Source organism: Hippichthys cyanospilos, chromosome 4 (genome assembly GCF_059441005.1).
Source record: "Hippichthys cyanospilos isolate Australia breed blue-spotted pipefish chromosome 4, RoL_Hcya_1.0, whole genome shotgun sequence".
In the NCBI taxonomy this organism is placed as follows: Eukaryota; Metazoa; Chordata; class Actinopteri; order Syngnathiformes; family Syngnathidae; genus Hippichthys; species Hippichthys cyanospilos.
Genome location: NC_142372.1, coordinates 26,520,562 through 26,535,410, shown reverse-complemented (window position 1 = coordinate 26,535,410; position 14,849 = coordinate 26,520,562). Strand labels below are relative to the sequence as shown.

The 14,849-nt window shown below is 41.4% G+C and overlaps 2 protein-coding genes across 3 annotated transcripts in view; one reads left to right on the top strand and one right to left on the bottom strand.

Annotated features, from left to right (window-relative positions):
• Nucleotides 1-14,849, bottom strand: part of LOC148425205 (uncharacterized) — a 67,514-nt gene that overhangs the window by 22,118 nt on the left and 30,547 nt on the right. The window lies entirely within an intron of this gene.
• The window catches only part of il17a/f1 (interleukin 17a/f1), a 39,052-nt gene that overhangs the window by 5,064 nt on the left and 19,139 nt on the right, over nt 1-14,849 (top strand). The window contains exon 2 of one of the 2 annotated variants that reach the window (XR_015865403.1): nt 9,547-9,880. The exons of the other annotated variant lie outside the window; for it this stretch is intronic. The gene's annotated coding sequence lies outside the window, so the exon portion shown is untranslated. Of the gene's footprint in view, nt 1-9,546; nt 9,881-14,849 lie in introns of those variants that run through there. 2 annotated transcript variants of the gene reach the window in all.

The following is a 14,849-nucleotide window of genomic DNA, read 5'->3' as shown; positions in this document are numbered from 1 at the left end:
GGGGCACGCCAAATGTGAAGTTGATCGGGTCAAGGGTTTCGGTACCGAAAAATGTAGAAAATCGGGCAAAATGCTACATTCAAAAATTTATAACTCTATTTCTATACATCCTAACATATGGCAGTCTATAATGTTTTTGTAGGTCTTGAGGTCCTACATATGCATAAAAAATTTAGTAGCTCTAGGTCAAACGGGAAAGAAGGGGCTGCCGTTTGAAGGATCATCTGGGCTACATTACAGCAAGTTTTGCTGATTTGGGCAAACTCCGACTTTGAGGTGGCATACAGACCATCACCCTAATCACAAAGCCGTAAAATTTTAAAACCCATTTTATCTAAGTCTCGATGCTATTTGTACAAATTTTCAGTCCATTTACTCTTTTGGGCATTGCACAATACATGAAAGTTTAAAAAATGACATTTTTGTCTGTAACTAGGTGGCGCTGTAAATAATTTTACAATTTATCATGCAGATTTTTAAAGGACATAACTAATAAATTTTCCGTAAAGTGTCAGATTTTTTGAAGCTTGCACATTGGAGTTATTAAGGTTTTTGTTGCTCTTGGCGAAGGAAATTTGACACACATAATTTAAAGCCCCGCCCCCATCATATATGTTGGCCGATCTTCAAGAAATTTTACCCAAACGTGGCCCTAAGCGTGATTATGGAGCACACCAAATTTAAAGTTGATCGGCTTAATTGTTTAGGAGCTATTAAGAAGAATTTGCTACCTGCAGACATCCAAAAATGGTCCAAAAAGGCACATAAAAAAATTCATAGCTCTGGTTCTGTACATCCGAGCATATGGTGTTCTATAACTTTTTTGTAGGTCTTGAGGTGCTATATATGCCTAAAAAATTTCAAAGCTCTAGGTGAAACTGGCCGTGACCCCGGAGAAGTGTTCGTCTCTAGGTGGCGCAAAATATCAATTTTTTAGATTTTATGTATGAAAACACCAAAATACCTAATTTTACAGAAGGCCTAATGAGTGTGCAAATTTTGGTGACTTTTCATGCATGTTTAGGCCCTCACATTTGCGATTTACTTTGGAGAATAATAATAACTAGAGCTGCAAGCAGCTATAAAGGGCCCTCGCAGACCTGTGCACGTTGGGGTATGAACAGGCCGGGGTATGAACAAGGAGTATGAACGATGAAAACTTAGTTGTAGATGACTTCAGTGCAGGATTCTTACCAAATATGTAAAATTTAGACAAGGTGGGACAATTTGGGTTGAGTTACTGCAGCTATTATTGTTACAGTTTTGTGACTCTCAATGCCGTATGGGCCACACCCACTGTGGAAACATCGTACTCATTTGTGGAGGGCATAAGGCATGGCCCCCGGCTTTTCAGAAAACATTTAAGGGATATCACTTCAAGGGGCTCAGCAGAGTACATAAAAACGTTAAGGATTTGCTATATTTTTTTCTGCCACTAGGTGGCGCTCGTACTATGATAAAAAAAAGGCTTGTAGTTGTGTTTCACATTGGACTCCCATCCCATATACGAAGTTTTAAAAATATCAGATCGTCTAGGTCCAATTACAGCAACTTTTACCGTTTTCGCGAGACATCGAATTTTGAGTTGGCATAGAGGCCACGCCCTTCATTGAAAAGTCATAAAAGTTGAGAACCTTAATGTTCCAATGTGTCATAGCTTTTCTGACCATTTTTGAGTTCATTTAGTCAAACAGGCATTTCACAGTACATAAAAGTATAAAAAATGAGATGTTAGTCCGCCACTGGGTGGCGCTGTAAATGATTTGAAAGTTTATCACATAGCTGTATTATTGCATGACTTTTAAAGTCCCAGGAAAGTTTCAGACGTTTTGAAGCTGTCATAGCTGAGTTATTAAGATTTTTGTCACTCATGGCGAAGGAAGTATTAAACATAATTTGAAGCTCCGCCCCCATCTTTTATGTCAAGAGATCCTCACGATATTTGGACTATGTGTGCCCCTCAGTTGGATAATGATTCATGCCAAAGTTGAAGGTAATGGGGTGAATCGTTTAAGAGAAAAAGGCACTAGTTTGAGACCAGCTAATGTCTAAGAATGGGACAAAACTGCACATTAAAAAAATTCATAACAATTTTTCTGTACATCCTAGCACATCACTTCTATTGACATTTTTGTAGGTCTTACAGTCCTTCATTAGCCTACAAAGTTTCATAGCTGTAGGTCAAACCAAACAGGATTGACTGTAATCTTTCGACTAATGACTTTTTTTGCAGCCACTAGGTGGCGCTAGCTTTAAACTGGAATATATTTTTGTCGCTATGTTCAGGAGAATATTTTTATCCAATGTGTGAAATTGTGAGAAGATCAGATCATCTGGGTCAAATTACAGCAACTTTTACTGGACAGATAAAGCTTCGGAATGAAAATGGTCACAGAGGCCACGCCCATTATCGAAACTTCGTAAAATTTAATGGAGGTCAGCAAGGCTGTCTAGAGGCTTTTCAGACTTAATTTCAGCAATATTACTTCAAAGGGCTCAGCTAAACACATAAAAACGTTTAAAAAATGCTATATTTTTGGCTGCCACTAGGTGGCGCTCACACTATAGCAAAAAATAAGTTGATAGGTGTATTCCGCATTGGAAATCCATCAAATATGTAATGTTTAGAAAAGATAAGACCATCTGGGTCCAAATACAGCAATTTTGTTCGTTTTCGCGAGAAATCAGACTGACATTTTTGTTTGCCACTAGGTGGCCTTATAAGCAATTTAAGATTTTTTTAAACACATGTGTTAAGGGCTTGAGTCTTCATGTGTCTGTGAAGTTTCAGATTTTTCCAAGCTTGGAAAGCTGAGTTATAAAGGTTTGTTTCACATGTGGCAAAGTAATCATCAAAGGCTTAATATGAAGCCCCGCCCCCAACATATTTGATTGCGGATCGTCACGAAAATTTGAACATTTGTGCCTCACAGTCAGATAAAACATCACAGCAAATTTGAAGGCGATCGGGTCAAGCGTTTGGGAGAAAAAAGGAGCAGTTCGGGGCCTGCAAATGAGCAAAAACGGGCCAAAGGTGCACATTCAAAAATTCATACCTCTCTTTCTGTACATCTGAGCATATGGCTCACGCTGACTTTTTTGTAGGGCTTGAGGTCCTACATAAGGCTACAAATTTTTGTAGCTCTAGGTCAAATGGGCCGGGAGTAAGAGGCTATTTTCCACTCATAAGGCCATTTTGGGGCCAATTACAGCCACTTTTTTCGTTTTGGCGAGTCATCTGACTTTGAGGTGGCGTGCAGACTACGCCCATTATCGAAAAGTCGTAAAATTTTAAAACCTTAATATTCCATGTCTTATTGATATTCTGACCAATTTTCATTTGTTTTACTCAAACAGACTGAGCACAATACATGAGAGTGTAAAAAATGACATTTTAATCAACCACTAGGCGGCGCTAGTAGGTATTTAAAAAAACTTTTTTTAAAGGTGTTAAAGACATAAGTTTCCATGTGTCTATGAAGTTTTAGATTTTTTTAAGCTAGTACATCAAAGTTATTAAGGTTTTTGTCCCTCTTGGCGAAGGAAAAATTGAACACATTATTTGAAGCCACGCCCCTTATCATATATGTCAGCGGATCTGCACCAAATTTCGCCCACTTGTGCCCCTATGTGTGAATATGGACCACAGCAAATTTGAAGGTGATTGAGTAAAGCGTTTAGGAGAAACAAGGAGCAGTTTGGGACCTGCAAACGTTCAAAAATGGGCCAAAAATGCACATTCAAAAATTCATAACTCTTTTTCTGTACATCTGAGCACATGGCTCGCGCTGACTTTTTTGTAGGTCTCTAGGTCCTACATATGCCTAAAAATTTTCGTAGCTCTAGGTCAAACGGGCCGGGACCAGGTGCACTTTTTCGACCTTAGGTGGCGCTGCAGAGTCATTTTTTTTGCATTGTTTTGGGAAACACAAAAATATCCAATTTTTCACCGGGCCCGACAAATGTGCAAATTTTGGTGACTTTTCGTGCATGTTTAGGCCCTCAAAAATGGAAAAGCGCTGCACAGTAAATAATAATAATAATAATAATAATAATAATAATAATCTGGAGAAAAACAAGAGGGCTCTCGCAGCGGTAGCTGCTCGGGCCCTAACTAGAGCTGCAAGCAGCTATAAAGGGCCCTCGCAGACCTGTGCACGTTGGGGTATGAACAGGACGGGGTATGAGCAAGGACTATGAACGATGAAAAAGTAGTTGTAGATCACTTCAGTGCAGGACTCTTATCAAGTTTGTAAAATTTAGAAAAGGTGGGATAGTGTGGGTTGAATTACTGCAGCTTTTATTGTTACAGTTGTGTGACTTTACACTGTAGTATAGGCCATGCTCATTATCGAAACATTGTACTATTTGGTGGAAGGCATTAGGCGTGGCCAATGGCTTTTCAGACATTATTTAAGGGATATCACTTCAAGGAGCTCAGCAGAGTACATACAAATGTAAAGGAATTGCTATATTTTTTGCTGCCACTAGTTGGCTCTCGTACTATGATAAAAAAATAGGCTTGTACGTGTGTTTCACATTGGACACCCATCCCATATACAAAGTTTTGCAAATATCAGATCATCTAGGTCCAATGTCAGAGAAATCTCAGAAAAGAAGACTAGGACAAGCCTAGCTGCTTAAACAGCAAAAAGAGTAACTCAGACCAGCCAAGATTGACTTTTCTATGCCGGCATAGGGAAAAAAGCTTGGGCAAATGTAACTCGTGGGTCTTCCAACGCTAGTTTTCCCACTGCCCAGCCGTCCCCCCCTGGCTTTTATTGAGTAGAAGCATAGCAGATTACAAGACACAACAAAAGAGCCAGCCGGGCGCCACCGGCAGCTGGGCCAAGGTCCCGGCTCACACTTTCGTGCGTCAACAGTTCTATCTAAGGACAGGGTCAAGATGAACTAGGATTGCATAAATGGGTAACAATGAACTAAGAACATAATGATAACAACCTAATATATGATTCCCTTCACATCCAATTACAGCAACTTTTACCGTTTTGGCGAGAAATCGGACTTTGAGCTGGCATAGAGGCCACGTCCTCTATGGAAAAGTCATAAAAGTTGAGAACCTTCATTTTCCACTCTGTCATAGCTTTTTTGACCACTTTTGAGTTCATTTAGTCAAACAGGCATTGCACAGTACATGAAAGTGTAAAAAAGGAGATTTTTGTCCGCCACTGGGTGGTGCTGTAAATGATTTGAAAGTTTATCACATAGCTGTATTATTGCATTACTTTTAAAGGCCCAGGAAAGTTTCAGATGGTTTGAAGCTGTCATAGCTGAGTTATTAAGATTTTTGTCACTCTTGGCGAAGGAAGTATTAAACATAATTTGAAGCTCCGCCCCCATCTTTTATGTCAAGAGATCTTCACGATATTTGGACTATGTGTGCCCCTTATTTGGATAATGATTCATGCCAAAGTTGAAGGTAATGGGGTGAATCGTTTAAGAGAAAAAGGCACTAGTTTGAGACCAGCTAATGTCTAAGAATGGGACAAAACTGCACATTAAAAAAAATCATAACAATTTTTCTGTACATCCTAGCACATCACTTCCATTGACTTTTTTGTAGGTCTTGCAGTCCTTCATTTGCCTACAAAGTTTCATAGCTGTAGGTCAAACCAAACAGGATTGACTGTAATCTTTCGACTAATGACATTTTTTGCAGTCACTAGGTGGCGCTAGCTTTAAACTGGAATATATTTTTGTCTATGTTCAGGAGAATATTTTCATCCAATATGTGAAATTGTGAGAAGATCAGATCATCTGGGTCAAATTACAGCAACTTTTACTGGACAGATAAAGTTTCGGAATGAAAATGGTCGTAGAGGCCACGCCCATTATCGAAACTTCGTAAAATTTGGTGGAGATCAGCAAGGCTGTCTAGAGGCTTTTCAGACTTAATTTCAGCGATATTACTTCAAAGGGCTCAGCTAAACACATAAAAACGTTTAAAAAATGCTATATTTTTGGCTGCCACTAGGTGGTGCTCGCACTATAACAAAAAATACATTGATAAGTGTATTCCGCATTGGAAACCCATCAAATATATGAAGTTTAGAAAAGGTAAGACCATCTGGGACCAAACACAGCAACTTTGTTCGTTTTGGCGAGACATCAGACTGACACTTTTGTTTGCCACTAGATGGCCTTATAAGCAATTGAAGATTTTTTTAAACACGTGTGTTAAGGGCTTGAGTCTCCATGTGTCTGTGAAGTTTCAGATTTTTCTAAGCTTGTAAAGCTGAGTTATAAAGGTTTGTTTCACATGTGGCAAAGTAATCATCAAAGGCATAATATGAAGCCCCGCCCCCAACATATTTGATGGCGGATCATCACAAAAATTTGAACAATTGTGCCTCACAGTCAGATAAAACATCACAGCAAATTTGAAGTCGATCGGGTCAAGCGTTTGGGAGAAAAAAGGAGCAGTTCGGGACCTGCAAATCAGCAAAAACGGGCCAAAAGTGCACATTCAAAAATTCATAACTCTCTTTCTGTACATCTGAGCACATGGCTCGCGCTGACTTTTTTGTAGGGCTCGAGGTCCTACATAAGGCTACAAATTTTTGGAGCTCTAGGTCAAACGGGCCGGGAGTGAGAGGCTATTTTCCACTCATAAGGCCATTTTGGGGCCAATTACAGCCACTTTTTTCGTTTTGGCGAGTCATCTGACTTTGAGGTGGCGTGCAGACTACGCCCATTATCGAAAAGTCGTAAAATTTTAAAACCCTAATATTCCATGTCTTAATGATATTCTGACCAATTTTCACTTGTTTTACTCAAACAGACTGAGCACAATACATGAAAGTGTAAAAAATGACATTTTAATCAACCACTAGGCGGCGCTAGTAGGTATTTAAAAAAATTTTTTTTAAAGGTGTTAAAGACATAAGTTTCCATGTGTCTATGAAGTTTTAGATTTTTTTAAGCTAGTACATCAAAGTTATTAAGGTTTATGTCTCTCTCGGCGAAGGAAAAATTGAACACATAATTTGAAGCCACGCCCCTATCATATATGTCAGCGGATCTGCACCAAATTTTGCCCACTTGTGCCCCTATGTGTGAATATGGACCACAGCAAATTTGAAGGCGATAGAGTAAAGCGTTTAGGAGAAACAAGGAGCAGTTTGGGACCTGCAAAAGTGCAAAAATGGGCCAAAAATGCACATTCAAAAATTCATAACTCTTTTTCTGTACATCTGAGCACATGGCTCGCGCTGACTTTTTTGTAGGTCTCTAGGTCCTACATATGGCTAAAAATTTTCGTAGCTCTAGGTCAAACGGGCCGGGACCAGGTGCACTTTTTCGACCTTAGGTGGCGCTGCAGAGCCATTTTTTTTGCATTGTTTTGGGAAACACAAAAATATCCAATTTTTCACCGGGCCCGACAAATGTGCAAATTTTGGTGACTTTTCGTGCATGTTTAGGCCCTCAAAAATGGAAAAGCGCTGCACAGTAAATAATAATAATAATAATAATAATAATAATCTGGAGAAAAACAAGAGGGCTCTCGCAGCGGTAGCTGCTCGGGCCCTAATAATAATCTGGAGAAAAACAAGAGGGCTCTCGCAGCGGTAGCTGCTCGGGCCCTAATAATAATAATCCGGAGAAAAACAAGAGGGCTCTCGCAGCGGTAGCTGCTCGGGCCCTAATAACTAGAGCTGCAAGCAGCTATAAAGGGCCCTCGCAGACCTGTGCACGTTGGGGTATGAACAGGTCGGGGTATGAACAAGGACTATGAACGATGAAAAAGTAGTTGTAGATCACTTCAGTGCAGGACTCTTACCAAATATGTAAAATTTAGTCAAGGTGGGACAATGTGTGTGGAGTTACTGCAGCTTTTATTGTTCCAATGTTGTGACTTTCAATGCCATATAGGCCACACCCACTGTCGAAACATCGTACTGTTTGTGGAGGGCATAAGGCATGGCCACTGGCTTTTCAGAAAACATTTAAGGGATATCACTTCAAGGGGCTCAGCAGAGTACATAAAAACATTAAGGATTGGCTTTTTTTTTGCTGCAACTAGGTGGCGCTCGTACTATGATAAAAAATTGGCATGTAGGTGTGTTTCACATTGGACTCCCATCCCATATATGAAGTTTTAAAAATATCAGATCGTCTAGGTCCATTTTCAGCAACTTTTACCGTTTTCACGAGACATCGGATTTTGAGTTGGCATAGAGGCCACGCCCTTTATTGAAAAGTCATAAAAGTTGGGAACCTTAATGTTCCAATGTGTCATAGCTTTTCTGACCATTTTTGAGGTCATTTAGTCAAACAGGCATTTCACAGTACATAAAAGTATAAAAAATGAGATTTTTGTCCGCCACTGGGTTGTGCTGTAAATGATTTGAAAGTTTATCACATAGCTGTATTATTGCATGACTTTTAAAGTCCCAGGAAAGTTTCAGATGGTTTGAAGCTGTCATAGCTGAGTTATTAAGATTTTTGTCACTCTTGGCGAAGGAAATATTAAACATAATTTGAAGCTCCGCCCCCATCTTTTATGTCAAGAGATCTTCACGATATTTGGACTATGTGTGCCCCTCAGTTGGATAATGATTCATGCCAAAGTTGAAGGTAATGGGGTGAATCTTTTAAGAGAAAAAGGCACTAGTTTGAGACCAGCTAATGTCTAAGAATGGGACAAAACTGCACATTAAAAAAATTCATAACAATTTTTCTGTACATCCTAGCACATCACTTCCATTGACTTTTTTGTAGGTCTTGCAGTCCTTCATTTGCCTACAAAGTTTCATAGCTGTAGGTCAAACCAAACAGGATTGACTGTAATCTTTCGACTAATGACATTTTTTGCAGTCACTAGGTGGCGCTAGCTTTAAACTGGAATATATTTTTGTCTATGTTCAGGAGAATATTTTCATCCAATATGTGAAATTGTGAGAAGATCAGATCATCTGGGTCAAATTACAGCAACTTTTACTGGACAGATAAAGCTTCGGAATGGAAATGGTCATAGAGGCCACGCCCATTATCGAAACTTCGTAAAATTTGGTGGAGGTCAGCAAGGCTATCTAGAGGCTTGTCAGACTTAATTTCAGCGATATTACTTCAAAGGGCTCAGCTAAACACATAAAAACGTTTAAAAAAGGCTATATTTTTGGCTGCCACTAGGTGGCGCTCGCACTATAGCAAAAAATAAGTTGTGCAAAAATGGGCCAAAAATGCACATTCAAAAATTCATAACTCTTTTTCTGTACATCTGAGCACATGGCTCACGCTGACTTTTTTGTAGCTCTCTAGGTCCTTGTTGGAGAAATTTAGGAATCCTTTACATATATTGTGTACTTAATCAATGTTTTAAATCAGATGTGTCAATCAAATAGGACCATGTCGATTTAGGTCCTTAATGTAGCAATCAGTAATACTCAGGGAAGTAGAGCACATGTACTAATCACCCATGTGTTAGATGTTATGTTGATTAGATGTTATGTTGATTGATGAAGTGATTTATTGATGTTTTGATTCAATGTGATTATACATTTGACACCCTGTCCTTATCATTAGGATAGCAACATGTTCCACTCATGACAAGAGTGCTCGAGGCCGTGTGCTGGTGGTTGTTGAAGTTTTTCTCAGACAGGGCCTGTCAAGCAACAATTGAACAACATCCTGGACCAGGGTCACCTGGAAGGCTCCCCAAGAAAGAAGAAGTCGGGTGGAGAAATGCGGTGGACCCGAGCACCCTTCTTACTGGAACGTGTTGCTGCATACTGCATTGAGCCACACACCTACAGGCGCGCGCTTAGCTGTCACAAGATGTATTACAAGATTTTGGGTTCCGGTCACATACATCGCTCCCCCATGCATCTCTACCCTTTAGGGCCGGAACCTACATGTAACCTAGGGACCTCTAAATTATAAAACTAGGGGGAACGAGGAAGTACCTCAGAGCGCGGCAGCACTGCAGCCTTTGTGGTCCTGTCTCGTTCTCCTCATGCATGAGCATAACCGTTGCCTTCTCTCTTTCTTTTAGACAAACGCTCGGGTTGACAGTAATTGGCTTGGTGAGCCTGACAGTCCTACATATTCCTAAAAATTTTCGTAGCTCTAGGTCAAACGGGCCGGGACCAGGTGCACTTTTTCGACCTTAGGTGGCGTTCCAGAGCCATTTATTTTGCATTGTTTTGGGAAACACAAAAATATCCAATTTTTCACCGGGCCCGACAAATGTGCAAATTTTGGTGACTTTTCGTGCATGTTTAGGCCCTCAAAAATGGAAAAGCGCTGCACAGTAAATAATAATAATAATAATAATAATAAGAAGAAGAAGAATAAGAATAATAATCTGGAGAAAAACAAGAGGGCTCTCGCAGCGGTAGCTGCTCGGGCCCTAATAAGAATAATAATCTGGAGAAAAACAAGAGGGCTCTCGCAGCGGTAGCTGCTCGGGCCCTAATAATAATAATCCGGAGAAAAACAAGAGGGCTCTCGCAGCGGTAGCTGCTCGGGCCCTAATAATAATCCGGAGAAAAACAAGAGGGCTCTCGCAGCGGTAGCTGCTCGGGCCCTCATAATAATAATAATAATAATAATAATCCGGAGAAAAACAAGAGGGCTCTCGCAGCGGTAGCTGCTCGGGCCCTAATAATAATAATAATAATCCGGAGAAAAACAAGAGGGCTCTCGCAGCGGTAGCTGCTCGGGCCCTAATAATCCGGAGAAAATCAAGAGGGCTCTCGCAGCGGTAGCTGCTCGGGCCCTAATAATCCGGAGAAAAACAAGAGGGCTCTCGCAGCGGTAGCTGCTCGGGCCCTAATAATAATAATAATAATAATAATAATCCGGTGAAAAACAAGAGGGCTCTCGCAGCGGTAGCTGCTCGGGCCCTAATAATAATAATCCGGAGAAAACAGTAAATAATAATAATAATAATAATAATAATCCTGAGAAAAACAAGAGGGCTCTCGCAGCGGTAGCTGCTCAGGCCCTAATATAAATAATAATAATAATAATCCGGAGAAAAACAAGAGGGCTCTCGCAGCGGTAGCTGCTCGGGCCCTAATAATAATAATAATCCGGAGAAAAACAAGAGGGCTCTCGCAGCGGTAGCTCCTTGGGCCCTAATAATAATAATAATAATAATAATAATAATAATCCGGAGAAAAACAAGAGGGCTCTCGCAGCGGTAGCTGCTTGGGCCCTAATAATCAGGAGAAAAACAAGAGGGCTCTCGCAGCGGTAGCTGCTCGGGTCATGAAATTTGAGTTTCATAATGTTCGCTTTGTCTCAATATTCTCCTGACTAATTTTCAGTGAATTTGCTGAAAGCAGCATAGCAGAGAACATGAAAGTGTAAAACCTATCTCTTTTGTCCGGCACCAGGTGTCGCTATTGGTACTGTTAAATTGCTCAAACAGGATTTAGCACAGTGCAAAACCTGAAATATTAAGGTTCTTTACACTGGTGGCATAGGAAATATGATTCAAGTATTTTGAAGCCCCGCCCCCATCATATAGATTAGTCGATCTTAATGAAATTTTGCCCAATGGTGCCACTCTGTCAGGTAATGGAGCACCTCAAATGTGAAGTTGATCGGGTCAAGGGTTTCGGTACCGAAAAATGTACAAAATCGGGCCAAATGCTACATTCAACAATTGATAACTCTGGTTCTGTACATCCTAACATATGGCGCTCTATGATGTTTTTGTATGTCTTGAGGTCCTACATATACATAAACATTTTTGTAGCTCTAGGTCAAACGGGTCAGAACTGACTCTCGTTTTATGATCACCTGGGCTCAATTACAGTAAGTTTAGATGACTTGAGCAAACTCCAAGTTTGGGGTTGCATACAGACCACCCACTTTATCACAAAGTCATTAAATTTGGATACCTTTAATCTCTAAATCTGGATGCTATTTGGACAAATCTTCAGTACATTTACTCTGATGGGCTTAGCACAACACATGAAAGTTTAAAAATTGACATTTTTGTCTGTGACTAGGTGGCGCTATGATTAAGTTGATAATCAACCATGCAGGTATTTTAAAGCTATGATGCGTATATTATCTGTAAAGTTTCAGATTTTTTAAAGCTTGCACATTGGAGTTATTAGGGTTTTTGTTTCTCATGGCTAACGAAATTTGAGTTTAAAACACGTATTTTGAAGCCCCACCCCCATCATATATGTTGGCCGATATTCATGAAATTTTGCCTAAGTGTTTCCCTTTGTCAGATAATGTTGCACGCCAAATGTGAAGTTGATCGGGTCAAGGGTTTCGGTACCGAAAAATGTAGAAAATCGGGCCAAATGCTACATTCAATAATTGATAACTCTGGTTCTGTACATCCTAACATATGGTGCTCTATAATGTTTTTGTAGGTCTTTAGGTCCTACATATGCATAAAAATTTTCGTAGCTCTAGGTCAAACGGGTCAGAAGGGGCTGCCGTTTGAAGGATCATCTGGGCTAAATTACAGCAAGTTTTGCTGATTTGGGCTAACTTCGATTTTGAGGTGGCATACAGACCACCCCCCTAAGTCGTAAAAATTGAAAACCAAATCATCTAAGTCTCGATGCTATTCGTACAAATTTTCAGTCCATTTACTCTTTTGGGCTTTGCACAATACATGAAAGTTTAAAAAATGACATTTTTGTCTGTAACTAGGTGGCGCTGTAAATAATTTTAAAAATTATCATGCAAATATTTTAAGGACATAACTAGTAAATTTTCTGTAAAGTGTCAGATTTTTTGAAGCTTGCAAATTGGCGTTATCAAGGTTTTTGTTGCTCATGGTGAAGGAAATTTGACACACATAATTTAAAGCGCCACCACCATGGGTTAGCAGCGGTCGCTGCTTGGGCCCTAATAATAATCTCGAAAAAAAACAAGAGGGCCCTAATACATGAAAACATAATACTTACTTAATATGTTACACCTGCGTCATTTACAATGGCTGAGTACGTACGTACAACGTTTGTTTTTACTTTGGAGTGAATTAATTTAATCTTGACCCAAACGGTAATATATATTTTTACACATGTTAGTGCTGATTAACAGGAGAAAAGCGCTTGTTCCTTTTGTCTCCATGGCAATGGCACAGACGAGCATGCTGAACTGTGGAATTATTCTTCTTTGTTCTCTTGTTTGCGAGTGTTGTGCCTGGCAGACCAGATTTTTCAAAGCTGGTGGACGTGGTGGAATCGCTCTCATTCATTAACATGGGTACGTTGTGCTACGGCGCAGCGCAACACAGCGTAGCGTGGCCGTTGTGGTGGAATCGCCCCGTTAGGGTTAGCTTATGAACTGCCGGCGTTGCGTTCAAGCTCACTGCCATAGTAGTACATAATAAGCATGTGATCAAATACTCAGTCAATGCACCGAGCCCAGCAATGATGCGTACGTGGAAACGGTTGATGCAACAAAACCTTTTGTGTTAACTAGAAAATGTGCAATTCCTGACGAAACTGTGTGTGAATGCAAAAATACTGAAGGGAGAGGTGTAGAATAGTTGAATATTACAGAGTTGGAACGGTTTGAATAGGCCAAATAATGTAGAAGATACAAAGGAATAATGGAAAAAAGTGGAATTGTGGGAAATGTTTGAATTGTGGGAAGAGGAAAATGGATACACCCATGAAATAGTGGGAATCGGGGGAATCGATTAAAGTTGGAAGGGTGTAAATCAGTATGAGGAATAAAACAAAAATAGACTTGAGTTTCCCTCGCCTGGATGCGGGTCACTGGGGCTACCTTCTGGAGCCAGGCCTGGAGGTTGGGCTCGTTGGTGAGAGCCTGTACCCATGGGGCTCAGCCAGGCTCAGCCCAAAGGGATGACATGGGTTCCCCCTCCCACAGGCTCACCACCTGTGGGAGGGGCCATAGTGGTTGGGTGCGAAGTGAGCTGGGCGGTGGACAACGGCAGGGATCTTGGCTCACAGATCCTGGGCTACAGAAGCTAGCTCCTGGAACGTGGAATGTCACCTTTCTGGCGGGGAAGGAGCCTGAGCTGATGTGCGAGGCCGAGAAGTTCCGACTATATCTAGTCGGAACTTTCCTCCACACACAGCTTGGGCTCTGGTAGCAGTCCTCTTGGGAGAGGTTGGACTCTCTTCCATTCTGGAGTTGCCCTCGGTGAGAGTCACAGAACAGGTGTGGTCATTCTTATTGCCCCCCAGCTCAGCGCCTGTACATTGGGGTTCACCCCAGTGGATGAGAGGGTAGCGTTCCTCCGTCTTCGGGTGGGGGGAGGGGTCCTGACTGTTGTTTGTGCCTATGCACTGAACAGCAGTTCAGAGTATCCACCCTTTTTGGAGTCCTTGGAGGGTGTGCTGGAGAGCGCTCCCTCCGGGGACTCCTTCGTTCTGCTGGGGGACTTCAATGCTCACGTGGGCAATGACAGTGAGACCTGGAAGGGCGTGATTGGGAGGAACGGCCCCCATCGCGTGGACATCTGGGACAGTGCCCCTGGATTGGCAGACCGGGGTGGTGGTCCCCCTTTTTAAGAAGGTGAAGCGGAGGGTGTGTTCAAACTATAGAGAAATCACAATGCTCAGCCTCCCCGGTAAGATCTATTTGGGGGTGATGGAGCGGAGGATCCATCAGGAAGTCAAATCTCGGATTCAGGAGTAACAGTATGGTTTTTGTCCCAGCCATGGAACAGTGGACAAGCTCTACATCCTCGGCAGGGTCCTCGAGGGTGCATGGGAGTGCGCCCAACCAGTCTACCTGTGCTTTGTGCTCTTGGAGAAGGCGTTTGACTGTGGAGTACCGGACGCCCTGATACGGGTTGTCAGTCCCTGTACAACCGATGTCAGAGCTTGGTTCGTATTTCCGGCAGTAAGTTGAATTCGTTTCCGGTGAGGGTT